Source organism: Rhamphochromis longiceps, linkage group LG16 (genome assembly GCF_057381845.1).
Source record: "Rhamphochromis longiceps isolate RC_006_pf linkage group LG16, R_longiceps_female_GT1.1, whole genome shotgun sequence".
Lineage (NCBI taxonomy): Eukaryota > Metazoa > Chordata > Actinopteri > Cichliformes > Cichlidae > Rhamphochromis > Rhamphochromis longiceps.
In genome coordinates this window covers 3781552-3793426 of record NC_140572.1, presented here as the reverse complement: position 1 = coordinate 3793426, position 11875 = coordinate 3781552, and the positions used below count along the sequence as shown (strand labels likewise).

Here is an 11875-nt window from a genome sequence, read left to right as displayed (position 1 = left end):
TCTCTGGAAAATGTTCATTTATCCAGCAGCTTAAATCTTTAGATAAATCCTCTTACTGCTCTGCAGACGGTCAGCCAGCTCCTCCTGCTTCATTCTCCTCAGGAAGTCCACTGTGATCTTCACACATGCCTCTCTGCTGCTGCTCCTCTGACTCTCAAAGTATTCTGGGTAATCTGGACTCAGAACCTTCTGGATCTTCTTCAGCTCGTTCTTCACAAAAGTGATGATGTTGTCCTCCAGCAGCTGGAACAGAATATTTATGAATGAGCCAATCAGACTGAAATCATGGAGCCAAACATCAGATCCATGTTGGACACACTGACGATCCACTGGTCTACAAAGAGCAGCATGGAGATGACTGTGAACAGAACAGATGTAACAGTAGTTGTTGTACATGTACAGACCATAAATATGGAGTCCAGCTGTGTTTGATGCTGCTGGGCAGACTGACCACTGGGAACCTCTGAGCTCTGCTGGTCCACTCTGTGGAGGAACCATGAAGGATTAGATCAACACAGGATAAAGATCCAGGAGTTTCTGCTCAAATAACTTCATCTGAATCAAGTCTGTCAAGTTTTAAACTCTCAGATTGTGAACATATCAGTAATTTTCAGTCTGTTTTCATGGACGTCCTTTCAGTGGTGATGTCAGGGATGATTTTGAAGAAGCTCATCAAACTGAACCATCAGCAGATCACTGCTCCAAAACCAGAACATGATCCGAGTCTCCCTCCACCACCAGAACACCAGCTTTACTAACGTGGTAGATCAGTGTAGTACAGATCAATAACTGATGAGTCATTTGATCAAAATCACTGAGTGCTTCACGTCTGACCCTCTGATGCTTCTGTAGACATTTTGCATATTTAATGAATGTCTGACAGTTTTACATTCATTCTATGAACACAGTGGAAATGTTGTGTTATAGTCTCCATGTTGTTTCCAGCATCATAAATTCTTAAGTTCAGAAAATTAGATTCTTTCTTCACAGCTGAAAAACAACAACATTTATTCTCTATTGAAATCTGCATCGTCCACTCCAAAGGTCACAATCTGAAGGTAACATCTGGTTTTGTTCCCTGTGGTTAACTCTGAGCATCAGTATGGTGGGATTTATCCACTACATCCACACCACTGTGGTTCAGTGTTGTCCTGATGGAGTAACAGCAGCCAGTATGATCCAGGCTTTAGCTGCTGGGTCTCTGTGTGACCTCTCAGACTGTTTAACAGATCAGACACAAAGAGAATCAGAGCAGCTCTGTTCTTTAAAGACAAACATGAACCCACTCAGGTCACACTTTCCCCACAGATATGAGCATCACTGTCCTCAAACAGCAAATGACCAAGTCGAACATTTGGATCTTTTCTCTTTCATTGTTTTCTTTTTAATGAATCTTTGTAACAATCTGAGGATGTTTCAGGTCATATTTATCCAGGAAACACAAACATGTAAAGGAGTCATCACAGCTCTCTGACCTCGTTGCTCCAGGTTCACCACTGAAGTTTGGATTGCTACGTTTGGACCAGTCACTCCTCACAGACGGACAGCTGGACCCTGCAGACTGTGACCTCTGACCTCTGCAGACACAAACATGATTGAAGCAGCTGTGATCACACAGACTGCAGATAATGCAGCTGTTTCCTGTCAGTAACATCCTCTTAGATTAGAGTTCAGCTTTTTACAGGAAAACTGGACAAAACTGATTTTTGTTACAAACTCATTTTCATTTCCTCTCAGCTCACAAACACAGTCAGACAATCAACCAGAGTCAACACTGATTATAATGTCAGTGCAGAATTATTTCTGTTACTCAGTGAGTTCAGCTCTCTGACCTCGTTGCTCCAGGTTCACCACTGAAGTTTGGATTATAACCTTTGGACCGGTCACTCCTCACAGACGGACAGCTGGACCCTGCAGACTCTGCTCTGTCCTCCTCTTCCTCCATCATCATCTTCAGTCAGTCTGAGAGGTAAACCACAAACACTCAGTGAGTTCACATTAACAGGAGGAACTGACCTCTGACCTGTCATGTGACCATGAAACCAGGTCAATATGTCTGTAGGTTCAGTCATCCAGGTCATGTGATCTAAGGAGCTTGGAGAGAAAAGAGACGTCTTTAAGTTTCTGGAAGACGTTTCATCTGAGAAGCTTCTTCAGCTCTAAAACCAAACGGTGGAGAGTCCCAGATATTTAAACCTGAGAGGGAAAGAAAGCATGTCGCTGACCCACCACTGATGTTATTTCAAGGAGGAAACTGAGAGCCTTTGCACCAGGAGCACTAACATCAGCTCCAGCAATGATCCACTGATGTGTTTTTATTCCATGTATGAATGTTGTTATTGACAGAGATGACGTTTGTGTGTCAGTGATGCAGTGACTGTTGTTGTTACCTGTACAGGCTGGTTAGACTCTATGAAACAGATCATACAGATCTCTGCATGTTAGAAGAGACTATTAAAGGTCATGAATGAGACAAAGGCAGGGAGGCGTCCTTTACAGCTAAACAGCAGAGTGAGAGAACAGCCAGCACCTCTACATTTATCACATTATACAGCACATGTATGATACTGACAGGGATGAGAAGAATTTAGTGATTCTGATCCCATCATTGATATTACTTATTGATTCTCAGTAGCTCTGCTCTGACAGTCACCACCATCACTGAGCAGCATATCAAAGACATTTGTGCACATTAACTGCATGTTGTGGCTCAAATGTTTGTGCATGTTGGAGGCATTTCCTCTTTGTTGTGATCAGTGTTGGTCATTACTCAAAACAGTCATTATTACACATATTACACAGAACACTTTGATTAAAAGTAATGGAGTACGTTACTTCATTACTCCTCATAACATTACTTTGATGTTACTGTGTAAAATGAACAAATGAGCATGTAACAACATAAAGCTGAGGTACAGCCCCACACACCAACACAGATCCTGATGAGGTCACGTGATGTTTCTCTGAGTGTTTATGAACACAAATCAAAGATGAAACAGCACAAAGACACTTCAAAGTGATTCTACTGTAGAAACATGAACAGGTAGAAACCTGCAGCCTGACTGCTCATCACTTTGTTACCTGTTCAAGTTCAGCAGCAGCAGCTCACTTTATCATTGTGAAAACAAAAATGTCAAAAACCATTGCTATTCTCTATAAAACAAAGCATGTCCTGAACAAAAAATCATTATACACACTTTATTGCACTCTGTTGCTTCCATATATGACTTACTGTCTGGAGATATGGGGTAATGCATATAAAACGAACACTCTTCCTATTTTCAAGTTACAAAAAAGAGCTATAAGAATTATAAACCAATCAAACTATAAAAAACCAACTAACATTTTGTTTATTAATCTGAATACCCTGAAATTTTATGATTTAGTTGAATATAAAATGGCACAGATAATGTATAAAGCACAAAATAACTTGCTTTGCCCCAGTACTCAGAAGCTGTTCAAAGCCAGAGAGAGTCAATATGACTTAAGGGGAAGAGATTTCTTTAAAAAAAACAAGATAAGGACAAATATAAAGCAGAGATGTGTTTCTGTTAGAGGAGGTAACCTGTGGAATAGTTCTGACAGGGATTTAAAAAGGTGTAGTTCATTTTCCTTGTTTAAAAACATGTTTAAAAATAGAGTATTAGAAAAATATATAAATCAAGAATGAAAAGAGCAAAAAAAAAAAAAAAAAACAACCTCTTGATTCTTTTGCTTTGATGTAGTTACTTAACTAAGGTGGAAAGTTTTTTTTTCTTGTTTGTTTGTTTGGTTTTTGCTTTGTTTTCTTATTTGCTTCAGGCCCTGTGTACAGGAGCTGCATGCAAAAAGATATTTTGTGAAAAGGGTTGGCGTAATAAGCAAATGCTTAAGCCAATACCTTTTGATTAGCCTTGTCTCATGCTTTCTTGCTTTATGGTCGATTTTTGTTCTGTTTTCACTGAGATATTTGAATGCTAATCAATAAAATCAAAATCAAATCACGGTGCTGGTCTGGGGTCAGTGTTTACTCAGCTTTAACCTCACTCTGGGTTCTAGGTTAGCTTAGCGTTAGCTTAGCGTTAGCATGCTGTGTGCTAGCTTAGCGTCAGAGCTCTGCAGGTGTCTCGTGTGTAAATATTAATCACAGTGACAGTAAAGGAGGTAAAGGGCTGTGACGTCATCACGTACGCTGCGTCCTCTGTGGGCTCTGAGTGAACTCAAAGTACAAACTACAAGTACACAAACACGAACGTAGCTCAGAGTGGCGGACACACTCGGCCTCGTTGGTCCAGCTGTGAGTCCGTTACCGTGAACTATGGAGCGGCAGATTTGTGCTGAACTAAGCTGCACACAGCTGATGTTAGCCAGGAAACATTACACACTGACTTTAATGGAGAGACCGGAAATACAAACACACACAGTTTGTTGTGTGAAGAAATCAAACACGAGCTGAACAAACAGTAAAGTTCCTAAAGACAAACTGTTAAAGGAGGAAACAAAGCAAACTTACAGTTTCTTCACACCAACAACAAGCTCCACTCCACACCTGGACACTAAACACAGACACACAGGTGAGCTGCTTCCTGGAAGGAGGCGGGGCTCCACCTGAAACTCAGCACAGGTGGGAGGGGCTCAGCTCTGTGTGTGCTGATGTGTTAACTTTAAAAATATGCCGTCTGACTGCTCAGACTGAGTCAGAGTAAAGTTCACATGCTGACGTGTGGAGACATGAAACCTTGTTGTAGCTGCAGGTGTGAACACACTGATCCCAGATCAGCTCTGCTGTATTTGTAACATGAACATTTCTGCTGCAAAGCTTCAAATGTTCAGCATGTTTCTCTGTTTCCAGTCTATAGATCCAGTCACACTTTCTACCTTCACCTGTGCAGTAAAGACTGAGAGCAGAGCTGAAAGCAAGCGTCCAATCAGTGAGCAGCATCAACACCTGAGCTTCATTCAGACTCTGTTATTGAAGATGTTGTTGGTACAAAGTTCATCTGCTGCTCACATGAATCCATGAAAGATTTATTTCACTGAATGTTTCTTCAAAGCTCATTTCAACCTGTTGAAGTCATGAATGAAAGTGCAGACTGAGAGTGGATCACATGATGTTTGAGGTGTGTCATGTGACATGTTCAGTATTGTCACACATGTCTAGATTGTCCCTGATATCATAACTGCTCAAACACTGATGATTATATTTGAAGAATTATTCCTGATGGCAGCAAAGTTTGAATGGAGCTCTCTGTCTGTGCTGATTTGTCGCCCTCTGGAGGTCAAAGCACAAACTGCATGATGTCACTGTAACCACCACAGTGACAGGAAGTGTTTTTATGACTGAAACACTGAAATGATGCTAACGGCTGTCGTTAGGCTCACTGACAGCAGTGCTGATGTGTTCATGTCAAACACTGGCTCAGGTCAGACTCCTTCATCCTTCTCCAGCGTGAGGCCGCCCTCAGACCCACAGGAGCTCTGACCTTTGACCTCCTGACCCTAACCATTTTAGTCTTGTTGCATCTTTAAATGAAAATCCATCCAAACTGTAGCCGAGCAAAAGAAGCTGGAAGCTGTTCTATGAATGATGTTGTTGAAGGAGCTTGGAAAGAAAAGCGTCTGGACTTCTTTAAGTTGCTTGAAGAGGGACATGGACGTCTTAACGCCCACTCACATCCTGGGACATTTGATCACAGGAAATCACATGATGGGGTGGGGCTAGATCTCACAATGGGTTCACCCAAAACCTTGGCTGATTGTGACCCACACCCGTTCTCACACCGTGGCTCGTGTGATTAGGTAGAGGATCAACAGGGGCTCCGTGTCCCTGAATTTAAACTGAATCTAAACACACCGTGCACAATGCCAAGTTAGATAATGGTTAAAAGAACAAGATAAGAATAAATAAAAAGATAAAATAAGGATAAGAAATAACTTAAAAAAATAAAATAAAAAGATAAATAACTGCAAATAAGTACAAATAAGTAACTGAAGACACGTGTGGTCTGCAGATGTCGATGTACATGGATGTACATGGAGTTTAATGTGCAAAATGAACTTAGTGTGCAAAGTGACCTGATGTGCAAACTGCAGTTTGAGGTCGGTCAGCTGTTCAGGAGTCTGATAGCAGTGGGGAAGATGGAGTTGTTGAGTCTGGATGTTCTACATTTCACACTTCTGAACCTTCGTCTCGAGGGCAGAGGTGTGTCTCTCCTCTGGACTCTGTGATGGTAGCTGCTCTGCAGAGAGGGCAGCGGGGTCCTGATGATCTTCTCCACAGTTGTTATCACTCTCTGCAGGCGTTTGCGGTTTGCAGTAGTGCTGCCGTACCATGCAGTGATGCAGCTGGTCAGGCTGCTCTCCACAGTGCAGCTGTAGAACCTGCTGAGGATCTTGGCCAACATACCAAATTTCCTCAGCCTCCTCAGGAAATACAGCAGCTGCTGAGCCTTCTTGACCAGCTGTGTGAGTTTGAGTCCCTCACTGACTCAAACTCCTTCAGTGACACTTGCAGCCTTGCAGATTAGTTTGCTGATCCTGATGCATCTCTGGAGCTGATGCTGTCCCCCAGCAGACAACAACAACATAGATGCTCTCACTAGTCCACTTTACCCTCTAATCACATCTCTGACATCTGCAGGTTGCTCCATAGAGACTCTTGTGCAATGCCAGGTGTTTGTGTTTGTCTGTAGGTACACATTAGATATGACCATAGACGCACACACACAAGTGAACACAGCAGCACAGATGGTTTCCACCTGCTTCCCTCTTTCTTCACACAACTGTGAGGATGATGAAGAGGTTTCAGGACGAGGTGGTCAGCAAGCACAGGATAAAGCAGGGCCATGAAACTCTCTGGTGCAGCAGATGTTTAATCAGACTCAGCTTTAGGCTTCTTTTCCCACCTGGCAGCAAAGTAACAGCTTCACTAATGTGAACAGTCACAATGTTAAACGTTTCTATATCTTCATATATTTTTATCTGTTGATGCTGCAGAATAAAGTCTGTTAACAGAGTGCAGGATGTGTAGAGCAGGTCCAGCTCTCCCTTTACTGTGTCCACTTTCATCAGCCCCTGTGAAGTGACACAGAGTGCATGTGTGTCTGTCAGCTGTTGTTTGTTGTGAAGGATGGAACAAATGAACACACACTTTTAGAGAAATCTGAAAAAGCAACACGTGCTTGGGCTCCTTCTGTGCTCGTCTTCATTAATGCTGATCTTTCTTTCCTGTTTGTTCTTTGGCACAAGCTTCAGTCTTTTCTCCCAGGGCTCCTTCACACTTAGAAACACACCTACATTCATTTATACACAAACATCATGAAACAAAGGCTTTGTAAAAGAGGACATGAGATCCTCTCTGAACAGCACATTCATATCAAACACAGGACTGAACAGGATATACTGAGTCTGTGCTGTTTTCATTGTTACTTGCTGAGTATTTTTCCAGTGTTTGAAATGTGACTCAAGTCTGATTCTTCTACTGTGTGTGAACTCTAAGCAGCTGCATTAAACAGCTGCTTTTCAAACCAGGCTCAATCCTATGACTCTGTGAATGTAAACTTTTGTCACCTGCATGAATAACAATCCTTGATCTAGTCAGGACTGCAGTGCTCCTGTGATCCCAGCTTATAGATGGAGGCTAGCATGAGAGGCTCAGCAGCTAAAGCAGCACACCTGGGTCTCCCAGCCTATTAAAAGCAGCCCTTTGCTTCACCTGCTTCACTAAACATTATTATTATTATTTAAGCAGAGTGGTGTGATTCATGTAGGCATTGCTGTGTGACAGGAGGACTTTTCTTGAAACAGCTCGTGTGACGTGAGCTGACGTAAAAACAGTGATGTTAGCTTGATTCTCTTGGCTAAAACTATTTTAAAAAGAGGGTCAATCATGCAAATCTGCCAATAGAAGCCAAAGTTACAGCCCCTCAGAGTTTAAAGAGAAAAGGCCCGTTTCCAACACTCGGTTGTGCAAAGGGAAACAGGCCCACAGTGCCTGAGTGTGTGGGTAATTCTTCAAATAATATTCAAAAGCAAACATTTTTAAGTATGTAAATAAAATTCAATCATTTCTGCTCTTCAATACCTAAGAAATGAAAACTGGCAGATGGTCCCAAAATGTGAAACGCCTGGCTATCTGTGCATTTAGTGCTGCAAGTTTTCACTGTTTACCTTCAGAAGCATAAATCTCTGCACAGATAATGTTCATATGTGGATTCCTGGTTTTCTGCAGTTAATTGTGACCCAAAGCGTATTTTTAAAGTGGTTCCAGGCAATAAAGTCTAAAAATAAATACATCTACTTCCTTTTTCTGTGTTCCAGCCTCAGTGACTCTGACACAGTGCTGTAATATTTACACCTCTGATGAAAACAGAGTTTGTAGTTGCAGAGAAATACTCGACTCATTTTGGGCATTTACGAGCAGGAACCTCAGAAAGCCCCTCGCTGCTTCACTGGTTAAGAAGCAAAGCAAACATTAGTTCACAGTGATGTTAATTAAGGCCCAAAGTTTAGGAACGAACGTCAGCACTTCACTAATGAATGTAATGCTGATTCATGTGCTTGTTTTGTAATGTGCATGTTGTGCGTTGCTATTTCCCATATTCTTTGGCACTGATAGATGAAGAGTCTCAGGCAGGACCGAGGCTGCCAGCTGCTGACAGTGAGCAGGGAGAGAGCAGCAGAAGCTGGGCAAGAGCAGGGCACCTTCAGCCCCCTTCATCAGTCAGAAATCATTTGGGTGTCTGTGTGAAATGTCTGATTTTTAAAATCTTTTTGTAGACATATTTATTAAATGTTTAACAATTATATAGAAGAAAGACAATGTAAAGAACAAAACATGACAAAACAAAAATGAGTTGAAGTTATGAACTGTTTCTGAGAGACAAATAACACCAGGATCCTTTTTGTGTAGCTGACAGCTGGTAACTGTGCAGGGGCGGGTCTAGCAAAGTGTTGCCAGGGGGGCAGGTAGGGCATTAACAGGGAGAGGGGGGCACAAAGACATACTTTTCTTTCTTGTTCTCATTTAAAATGTCTCACTTTTAATAAATAATTATCTGAATCTTACAACAAACGTTTTCATCTGATGTAAAATGTATAGAAATCCATTATTGTACATAGTCATTTTTTAGGGTCCCATCATAATTTCTTCAGAAGTAAGTACTGCATATGATGCCAGTGTTTCCCACATTTTCTAGATTCTGCACCAGTACTGTGTGTAAAATGCATCAAAAAGTCAGTTTGATTCTTTCTCAGCTGTCTTTCTGTCTCCTTTCACTTTTTAAAGGTTGCCATGTTAGAAAACATATTTTGCCCTGCCGTGCTGTTTATTGATGTGGCAAATGAAAGGTTTATGAAAATATATCTAAATCTGTCATCAGTAATCAGCAATGATCATGTCTCACCTCTAGTCTCTGTCTTAATGTCAGGTTTCCACCGTGTGTTGTAGATGTTCAGGAGGTTAACTCGACCAACAGTCTACTTCCTGTTTAGAATACCAGGACAGGGAGGATGGTGCAGGTTTAAGTTTATTAGACTGATGCATGTATACCAACAAGACAGCGTCCATCACTGTGACAACAGCGTTTGTTTTCATTCAAAGGCTTCATGGTTTTTCCTTTAATACCTGGGGGGCCGGTCTCCAGTCAAAATGCCCGGGACCATTTTTTGTCCCAGTCCAGCCCTGGTGTCAGATCTGCATGCAGTGTCAATGAGACGATCAACAACAGATCAGACAAAACACTCAGGCGGACACTCCTCTGTAGAAGGAAACATGGAAAGTGTGAGGTAATCAGTGCACAACATCACTTTGTATTTCAGGCTGTTTTTATATAGAACTTCAGCACCAATGTAAAAGTTCTGGTTTTAGGAAGATGAAGAACATTTTCAGGAAGGATGCCGTCTGCAAGCAGAGCTGCTTGAACCTCAGCGCTGAGGTCCAGACTACTTCCTGTGAAGCCACGTGATGTAAATCTGCTGCTGTAACTTCACAGTTTACTGAAGCTAAATGCAACGTTACCATATAATCTGTTTTCAACAAAGGTTTCACTCCGTCCGGTGTTGATGGAATGATTCAGGCCGTACTCGTCAGGCTTCCCGTCGACCACACGCATTTCAGTCACAAACCCCGTGACTGACAACAAGGGAAACAGCAGAAGAAAAGATGTGAAAAATACTGGATGATGATGATGGAGGATTAACCGCGGTGGCTAAACTGTTTCCTGTCTTTGTGGGCGTACTCACAGGGAAGTTTCCAGGCACGTCAGTCTTGGTGGCTAAAGTCTCCATTTTCCAACATGTATCGCTACAGGTGCAAAGACACAACATTAATCATCAGTGTAAATATTTTAATGCTGTCCAAACGGTGTTTGCTTTGTCTGTCCTCTCGCACTCACAGAGGAAACGAGGACGCCACCTTCAACCCATCTTCAGTTGGCTCAACCATGGCCGGACTTCCTGTTGGCTTTGTGACAGCAAACCACTTGAAATGAGAGCAAACTGCAGTCAAGCACCACTTACAGCAACCTGTGGACACGCAAATGGAAAGCACTGAGAATCATACAGAAGCATAAGAGCTGTTTATTGTAACACGTGTGTGTGTGTGTGTGTGTGTGTGTGTGTGTGTGTGCACATTAATAACACACTGATGTATGTTAGTTTGATTTATGCCATATCTGAGAAAACAACTGCAGAATTTTACATCAAAGTTTCCAAAGCTGATGTTTTGTTGTTCACTCTGTTTTATATTCATATAGTTTGTTGTTTTTAAATCAGTGGACAAAATAAATATTATCACACAAAATCCAGGGTGAAACATAACCAAATAACCTAAATGGTGAAGTCATTATAGAAGTACATGTTGCAAAGGTCGGCCTCCTGTATAGACTGCTAAACTGTCTGGGGGGGCCCTGCCTGTCCTCGTTGGATAAGCTCCACCCCTTTTCCATAAGACGGAGACATTTGTATGAAAATAGATGGGCAGTAAAATAAAAAATAAAAAATATTATGGATGACTCTGTAAATCAAAGTCGGCCTGAGGCAGAAGCAGAAACCATGAGGAGCACAGCACCACTCCCAGAAGGGCACGAAGTGAAGCCATAGCTGCTGAAGAGTGAAGACGTGATGATGGAGGAGATCACAGATGAAGATCTGCTGCCTGCTGACTCTTTATATAGAAGAGTGAGACTATCTCCCCACCAGCAGCTGCACTTATACAAACCCCAGGTGCTGGGATGGCTTTGAACATGTGACATTTTCTGCAAACACATGGACAGTTTCATAAGCACAAAGATTATTCCTGCAGCGGCAGAATCGTATCCACTGTGTGAGAGGTGAACGTCAGACAGTTCTTAGAAAATGTAGTTTCTCTTTAAGCTTTTAACGTCTCTTTTACCCCCATTTGTCTAAAACTACTTGACAGCCCTTCATGTCAGAGGTTTATTACCTGTGCAGGATGGAGCACATGGTCTCAGTCAGGCTGGACACGATCACTCCTACAGGAAGTAAATGTGATTTTATTTCACCTGTGAAATGATGAAAAACAGCAGAATAGCTCACGCTAACAAACGGGTGTTGAAATGTTTCATTTTCTGCTGTTTCACAGGTCAAAAAGGGCGTCGAAGCAAACTGAAGCTGAGCTGCTGCTGCTGTTGTAGTGCAGCATCTGCTGTGTGCTTCATCAGAGAACCTTCTGTACACAGCAGACAGAGGCTGCTGCCACTGAAGTCCATCTGCTAGAGAGCTTTAAACACTGGTTATTGAAGTGGCTTTGATGATACTGATACACAGTCTTTGCTGCTGTCACAGGACAGGGATCCACCAGGGAGTAGTTGTCAGGATAAAGAGCCTTCGCTTCTCTAAATATAAACTGGATACTTGTAGGAAACTTTGGGAAGCA

General features: G+C 42.1%; 1 long non-coding RNA gene across 2 annotated transcripts; it reads right to left on the bottom strand.

Annotated features, from left to right (window-relative positions):
- Positions 1-5952: 5952 nt before the first annotated feature.
- Positions 5953-11875, bottom strand: LOC146650405 (uncharacterized). 2 transcript variants are annotated; one of them, XR_014908028.1, is made up of 4 exons: positions 11423-11875; positions 10374-10503; positions 9384-10282; positions 5953-7053 (listed from the first exon to the last, which is right to left on the bottom strand). It is a non-coding gene; the product is annotated as an uncharacterized LOC146650405 (long non-coding RNA). The 2 variants fall into 2 exon arrangements; XR_014908027.1 differs by having other exon boundaries at positions 9384-10503.